This window comes from Lithobates pipiens, unplaced genomic scaffold, assembly GCF_037356315.1.
Source record: "Lithobates pipiens isolate NorthernLeopardFrog02 unplaced genomic scaffold, aLitPip1_a1.2 Scaffold_3, whole genome shotgun sequence".
NCBI classification, from domain to species: Eukaryota; Metazoa; Chordata; class Amphibia; order Anura; family Ranidae; genus Lithobates; species Lithobates pipiens.
Window position 1 is genome coordinate 71,271,876 of NW_027507790.1, and position 7,749 is coordinate 71,279,624.

A 7,749-nucleotide genomic window follows, 5' to 3' on the forward strand; every position below is an offset into this window, starting at 1 on the left:
TATTAGATTTTCCTAACAGGTTCTGTCTTCGGTAGTGGTACAATCACCACAACTTGTCTTCTTAATTCTGAACAGACACAATTCAAACAACAGTTACAACTGCTTCATGTGACCGCAATTCTTTATATAGTCCCAGAATAGTGAAAAACATGCAACTTTCCCTGCTGGCCACCCCACCCAAATGGTATAATCAGATAATAGTTAAATTACCCTCAAATCTTTGTCTCCCCTTGTATAGCATGCCCCAGTATTTTTCTTCCTGACTTGCCAGGGTCTGATATGGATTTTCTGGGGGGGGGGGGACCCCAAGCCATTTTTTAAAAAGTTTTGGTGTGGGGTTCCCCTTAAAATCCATACCAGACCCAAAAGGCCTGTCATGGATTGGGGGGATGGGGGTGTCATGATTATGCAGTAATCTTTCTCTGTTTGCTTACCGCCAGCCACTTCCACCTGGTGGTTTTTATAACCTCTCCTCTAAGCATGACTCCACCCCGGGCCCTATCAGGGAACCCTATATTAACTTTATGTTTGGCTTCCTGTTTCCTGCTTGCCGTGTGCTCTATGTTTGACTCTGTTACCGACCTTGGCGTGTTCTCAATGATTCCTGTCTGCTTGTGACCTTGACCTTTTGGCATGTCCCCGACCATCCCTGTCTGCCTGTGACCCTGAACCTTTGGTGTGTACTCTGTTGTTCCATTCTGCTAGTTGCCCTGACCTCGGCCTTATCCCCTTACTATCCTTGTTGTTCCAGCCTTCTGCTTCCTTCTCTAGTAGTCTACTGTGAGCTGTGAGACCCTAGGGGCTGCGACCTGGAGCCAGACTGCAGCGAAGTCCATCCTCACCATTGGAGGCTCTAGTGAACACCTTCTGTCTCTTAGACTCCGCGCCCTGGGGAATCTATGCTCTAGCTCCTACTGAGATCTGTGTTAGTGATCCAGTAGACCTGTGTCCAGAATCTCCCTGGGTACAATCCGCAGCAGTCAGTCCAAAGGTCCACTACCTAGCGGTGCACTTCCGACTCCTACAGAGTGCATCTGTCACCTGGTCTCAGGTGACCTGACAGAGGGCTCACGACGTTTTTTCTCTTTTTTCTTTGCCAGCAATTTTCACGTTACATTCAGCTGTCAGTGGCCACCTGTTCCATAACAACTGACTATTCACAGTTTGTGAAGGAGAAGAAAAAAAATGCATGCACTTAAGTTTTTGCCTCTAAAGTCTTTTACACGCAAAAATGAAATCTGCTGATCCTCCTCTGGGTAGGACATATACTAAAATTGGAACAGTATGGGTAAGATTAGCATGGCCCCTGCACAAGAATGACATGCAAATTCAAGGATGACACGCAAAAAAAAAAGCAATCTGCTGTGGGGAAAAAAGTCCCTGACCCTTTCCAAAAATGTAGCATTTGAAAAATGCATAGATGTGAATGTGTCCTATAGGAAATCCTGTTAAATGGACTGTAGTGCATTTCTGCAAAATGCACTGAAACAATGCCTTGGGAAAGCTAAAGACACCCCCCCAGAACTACATATCCCAAAAACACATTCCCTGTTCTCAGTGTAGTGCTGGCTCCTGACGAGCAGGCGGTATGTTTTTTTTCAAAGTTAACTTTCCTGAAACCACAGTTGGGTTGTGAGGCTAATTTTCTAAATTTCTGGTTTCAGTACCAGTCTAGCTGGTTTGCACTGGGTTCTCCTTGACCGCAGGTGTCGCTGTCACCGCCAGCAAGGTTGAGAACACAGTCTAGCTGGGTGTATTGAATGCCAATGTTCAGCCCAGTGGGAGTGTTCTCCTGCTGTGCATTCTGGGAGGTGGTATTTAAATTACTGACATCACGTGCTTCAGGGTTCTGTTCTGCTCTGTTGGAGAGAATACTTTCTGTCTGTTTGGTTCTGGTCCTCCTGCCCAGCCCCCATGGCCCTCCTGGCCTGGGGTGCGGAGCCATGCATTTCAAGTCTCGGGGCTGGCTAGCCCGAGGCCACGCAACTGCAGGGACAGGTCTGAATGGATTTCGGGGGCCTATTAATCCAAAGGTAGTCTAGTGCCGTCTCATCCAAGGGAGAGGCCCAGCAACTGGAGAAACCCCAGGGGAGGACTCTTCAGGAGAAGGCTGTGTGCAAAGCTGGCTTCTCTGAAGGAGCCTGGAGGCTTAGTTGAAGGACACTACATGGATCTACACTCATACGGTATCGCTGGATCGGCTGAGAGATACTGGTAACGTTTGATAGCTCTTTAAATTTGTCTATGTCCCTCAGTAATGCTCAAGTCTGTGGCAGAGACTTTTCTAAAATATCTTATGCTCAAGTCTGTGGCAGAGACTTTTCTCGAATATCCTACGCTCAAGTCTGTGGCAGAGACTTTGCTTAACACCCTACCAGCTGATAGGCCTAGTGAGAGGAGGTCTATCCGGGGGTTGTAAAATCCAGCTGTGAAATGGTTGCTATTCTCTGGATTTTTCCTATAAGAGACTTTCCATTTTTGCAGTCTAAAGTACCTGAGCTTAAGCCTAACCCTCTACTCTCGTCTAAAGACTGTTTCTGGTTCAAATGAATAACCGAAAAGAAGATTCAGTGTCAGTTTCCACATTTCTTTGGGCCATCTACCACGGGAACCCCTAGACGGAGAAGAGTACATAAGAAAGGAATGTGAGACTCCCTTTTCTTTTATATATATATATATATATATATATATATATATATATATATATATTATTTTTTTTTTCCCCTCTTAAACACTCATCATGTTTTTCACTTTTCACATTTTCTCACTTTTCTTTTTTCACCTTTTTCATACATATTTTTCACATTTTTAGACATTTTTTTCTAGAACACCACACTTCTAATCATCCCCACACATGTGGAATGTGTTGTGGCAATCGGGCATGCTATGTAGAGGTTTTCTTGACTGGGGTGGGGTTCCTTGCCTCAGCTCCGAAACAGACAACCATTTGGGGTTTCATCTTCCTTGATGCTAGCCAAGCACAGTGCTCTAGCCGACCTGTGAGTATAGATCTCCTTTTTTCCCCATGAGGTCTTTTCTCAGTTTAAAAGGGGTAGAACTTATTTATTAATACTTTACATCTATTTATATTTACAGTTTACTTCTGTACCCAACTCCTGATGAATGGCATATAGCCATGAAAAGCGTTGAGTTTCCATGGGGTGCTCAGTCAAGTCTGGTTCATTACTTATTCATTGACCAATATATACAGTGGTGTGAAAAAGTGTTTGCCCCCTTCCTCATTTCCTGTTCCTTTGCATGTTTGTCACACTTAAGTGTTTCGGAACATCAAACCAATTTAAACAATAGTCAAGGACAACACAAGTAAACACAAAATGCAATTTGTAAATGAAGGTGTTTATTATTAAAGGTGAAAAAAAATCCAAACCATCATGGCCCTGTGTGAAAAAGTGATTGCCCCCCTTGTTAAAACATACTATAACTGTGGTTGTCCACACCTGAGTTCAATTTCTCTAGCCACACCCAGGCCTGATTATTGCCACACCTGTTCACAATCAAGGCATCACTTAAATAGGAGCTGCTTGACACAGTAAGGTCCACCAGAAGATCCTTAAAAGCTACACATCATGCCGAGACCCAAAGAAATTCAGGAACAATTGAGAAAGAAAGTAATTGAGAATCTATCAGTCTGGAAAGGGTTATAAAGCCATTTCCAAAGCTTTGGGAATCCAGCGAACCACAGTGAGAGCCATTATCTACAAATGGCGAAGACATGGAACAGTGGTGAACCTTCCCAGGAGTGGCCGGCCGCCCAAAATTACCCCAAGAGCGCAGCGACGACTCATCCAAGAGGTCACAAAAGACCCCACAACAACGTCCAAGGAACTGCAGGCCTCACTTGCCTCAGTTAAGGTCAGCGTTCATGCCTCCACCATCAGGAAAAGACTGGGCAAAAATGGCCTGCATGGCAGAGTTCCAAGGAGAAAACCACTGCTGAGCAAAAAGAACATCAAAGCTCGTCTCAATTTCTCCACAACACATCTTGATGATCCCCAAGACTTTTGGGACAACATTCTGTGGACCGATGAGACAAAAGTGGAACTCTTTGGAAGGTGTGTGTCCAAGTATATCTGGCGTAGAAGGAACACTGCATTTCATAAAAAGAACATTATACCAACAGTAAAATATGGTGGTGGTAGTGTGATGATCTGGGGCTGTTTTGCTGCTTCAGGACCTGGAAGACTTGCCGTGATAAAAGGAACTATGAATTCTGCTGTCTACCAAGAGATCCTGAAGGAGAATGTCCGACCATCTGTTCGTGTACTCAAGCTGAAACGAACTTGGGTTCTGCAGCAGGACAATGATCCTAAACACACCAGCAAGTCCACCACCGAATGGCTGAAGAAAAACAAAATGAAGACTTTGGAGTGGCCTAGCCAAAGTCCTGACCTGAATCCTATTGAGATGTTGTGGTATGACCTTAAAAAGGCCGTTCATGCTCGAAAACCCTCTAATGTAACTGAATTAGGACAATTCTGCAAAGATGAGTGTGCCAAAATTCCTCCTGGACGCTGTAAAAGCCTCATTGCACGTTATCGCAAACGCTTGGTTGCAGTTGTTGCTGCTAAGGGTGGCCCAACCAGTTATTAGGTTTAGGGGGCAATCACTTTTTCACACAGGGCCATGATGGTTTGGATTTTTTTTCACCTTTAATAATAAACACCTTCATTTACAAATTGCATTTTGTGTTTACTTGTGTTGTCCTTGGCTATTGTTTAAATTGGTTTGATGTTCCGAAACACTTAAGTGTGACAAACATGCAAAGGAACAGGAAATGAGGAAGGGGGCAAACACTTTTTCACACCACTGTATCTTTCATACATTCAAAATTTATTGAGTACTATGCAACTATTAATGTGTATGTGTACTTATCTTATAGCAGCTCTTTTACATATGGTGTACCAATGCCTGCTAATATGAAATACCTTGTATTACATTCATCAATGTTTACTATCTCTTATGTGCTGCCAAGCTGACATATATGTGTCCATTATGTTTATACCATGTGTGCACGTATGTATATATGAAAATACTTTTTTACTAGTGTTACAAATAAAAAATGTTTACTAAATACTCTACCTCCACAAGTCAATTGCCTCATTTAAAGTCCCACATTGCCTTCTTATGTACTTGAAGCCGGGATGGAGGTACATTTTTTGTGCCTTATTTAAAGTCCCAAACGTCCCCACTTGGCTAGACGGAGAAGAGGTTAAGAAGGTAACGGTAAGCCCAATAAAACCAGCAGCTCCTTCGGGGGTCAGTGCTACATCAGTATGGGGGAGGTTCAAAGCAAAGCATTGTTTTGCTGTGAAATAAATCAATGTATGCATGTTCAGTGGAACAGATAAGGGTTGGGTATGTAGTCAAGCAGACAGGGTAACAATGCTGGTTGGAATTTCAACACAGGACCGTGTTTTCCTCTCAAACAGGAAGTTACAAACATGTTACTAATAGTGATGGACAAACTTCCGACGGGACGTTTCGCGAACGCGATCCACGAACGTGCCCAAATGTTCGTGAACCTTGCGGTTCGCGGCGGACCCCATTCACTTTAATGGCAGGTGAACCTTAAAAACCTCCAGGTCATATTTTCAGCCACAAAATACTTACTAGCTGTGCACACATAGTCCCACAACATGGACACTGACATATCAGAAGTATTAAGTGACTCTGGGATCGACAACGACAAGCATTCTTTTTTTATCTGGGAAATTTTGTAAATTCAGGAGAGCATGAAGGCCATGGAGGAGAGGCAAGGTCAGGCCAGGCTATGAAGGGGGTGCAGGAGATGATCAGTGCCACAGTCAGGGCAGCGCAGTCCTGTGCCAGTGTCCCAGTGTGCCAACCTGTGCTTGAGCCCCTGACCCCTCCCTCTGCCTGGCCCTTACCCCCACCTATGCAGGGCTCCGTGATCACAAGCACCGTGATCAAGAGCACTGACACCAGCACCGTGATCGAGAGCACTGACACCACACCAGTACCGAGATAGAGAGCACTGACATCAGCACCGAGATAGAGAGCACTGACACCAGCACTGAGATAGAGAGCACTGACACCAGCGCTGTGATAGAGAGCATTGGCACCAGCACTGTGATATAGAGCACTAACACCACACCAGCACCGAGATAGAGAGCACTGACACCAGCACCGCGATAGAGAGCACTGACACCAGCACAGCGATAGAGAGCACTGACACCAGCACCGAGATAGAGAGCACTGACACCAGCACCGAGATAGAGAGCACTGACACCACACCAGCACCGAGATAGAGAGCACTGACACCAGCACCTTATGCAATTAGCCACTTTGGCTCAAGCCTGTTGCTCCTGCCCTACCCCTACCACCCCTGCGGATGGGCCTGCCTCTTCCTCTGCCTGTCATTTTTTAAATGACCCTGTGACAAAAGTCTCTAGAGAAGTGCAGTATATGTGGAAGAAGGTATATAACACCCTGCTTCAATCTGTCGTTTTGGGGGCCACTGGTCTATCACACCAGTTATAATACTTTTTTCTAATTGCGTTTGTCACTCTTTGTAGTATCGCTGCAGAACCGCTCTGCAGTCACAATGCTGCACAGTGGAAATGCACTATACTATGCTTTATATGCTCTATATTTGAAAGTATATTATATGTATTACACCCCTGCAGGGAAGTATTCCAGCTTAACAAAGTGTCCACAATAATGTTCTCACCTTGGAACTCGGCCAAAAAACAATTGTACAACACTTCCAAGCAATGTTTCATATTCCTATTTCTGCCCTCTGTGTGTTAATTTTTGTATTTTTACATTCTCATAGGGGAGAGAAGACTCGGCAAGTATGAGGACACCAGGGACCACACCCCTCCCAAAGAAGGGCAACTTCGAAAAGCAGAAACAGAGGAGCAGGAGGAGGAGGAGGAGGAGGAAGGAGAGATTGTGGAGGTTGGGCAAATTGTCACCACAACAGGTGAGTGTCGGAGAACACAGCTTCCGATAAGCTCATCAATGTATGTCACCATATTTTTATTACATGGTGTGTTTTTTTGCTTTGTTTTGTAGGTAATGTGGAAGAAGATTCCCGTTTTACCAGTGAAAGTGCCCAGATCCTGATTGGGGAGACAATGGGGTGCAATTGGGATTTGGAAAATATACAGCAAAACATCAATGATGTTAAAAATAAAATGAAGAACATCATTGATGTTTTGAGGAGAGTGTGAAACACAAAAAACTAGCTAGGTTTTTATTTTTTCTATTTAAAAAAAAAAACGTTTGTATTTATCGAAATTAGAAATTTGGAAGATGCACAGAGTGTGTAAACATGCGCTATCTCCCATCATGGGGGATCAATGTACGGGTTTTGTGTAAAGTGGCCGAGATGAAGGGGTTGCAGCCCCAAAGCATGTACATTGATCCCCCATGATGGGAGATAGCACATGTTGACACACTGTGTGCATCTTCCAAATTTGGATTTTTCAGGGGTGACACACCATGTGATGAAGGCAATATCAGCCCAGTTTGTACATACTCATGTCTGATATTGTCTTCACTTTTTAAAGTTGAACTTTGTAAGTTCCTGTGTTCTGTATTTTACAGTTTGATACATGCCTGTTTACACAAAAACACCAAGTAAACAAAATTTTGATTAAACTCTGTTTTTGATGCACACAATTTCTTGGTTTTATTTGTAAAAACCTTTTCGAAACGCACATGTGAATGTGCTTGGTTTAAAAAGTTTAATTATCAACAATG

The 7,749-nt window shown here is 43.9% G+C and overlaps 1 non-coding gene across 1 annotated transcript; it reads left to right on the top strand.

Annotated features, from left to right (window-relative positions):
• The first annotated feature begins 1,247 nt into the window (after nucleotides 1-1,247).
• LOC143941503 (U6 spliceosomal RNA) lies at nucleotides 1,248-1,352 on the top strand. The gene has a single exon (XR_013264193.1). It is a non-coding gene; the product is annotated as a U6 spliceosomal RNA (small nuclear RNA).
• Nucleotides 1,353-7,749: the final 6,397 nt, after the last annotated feature.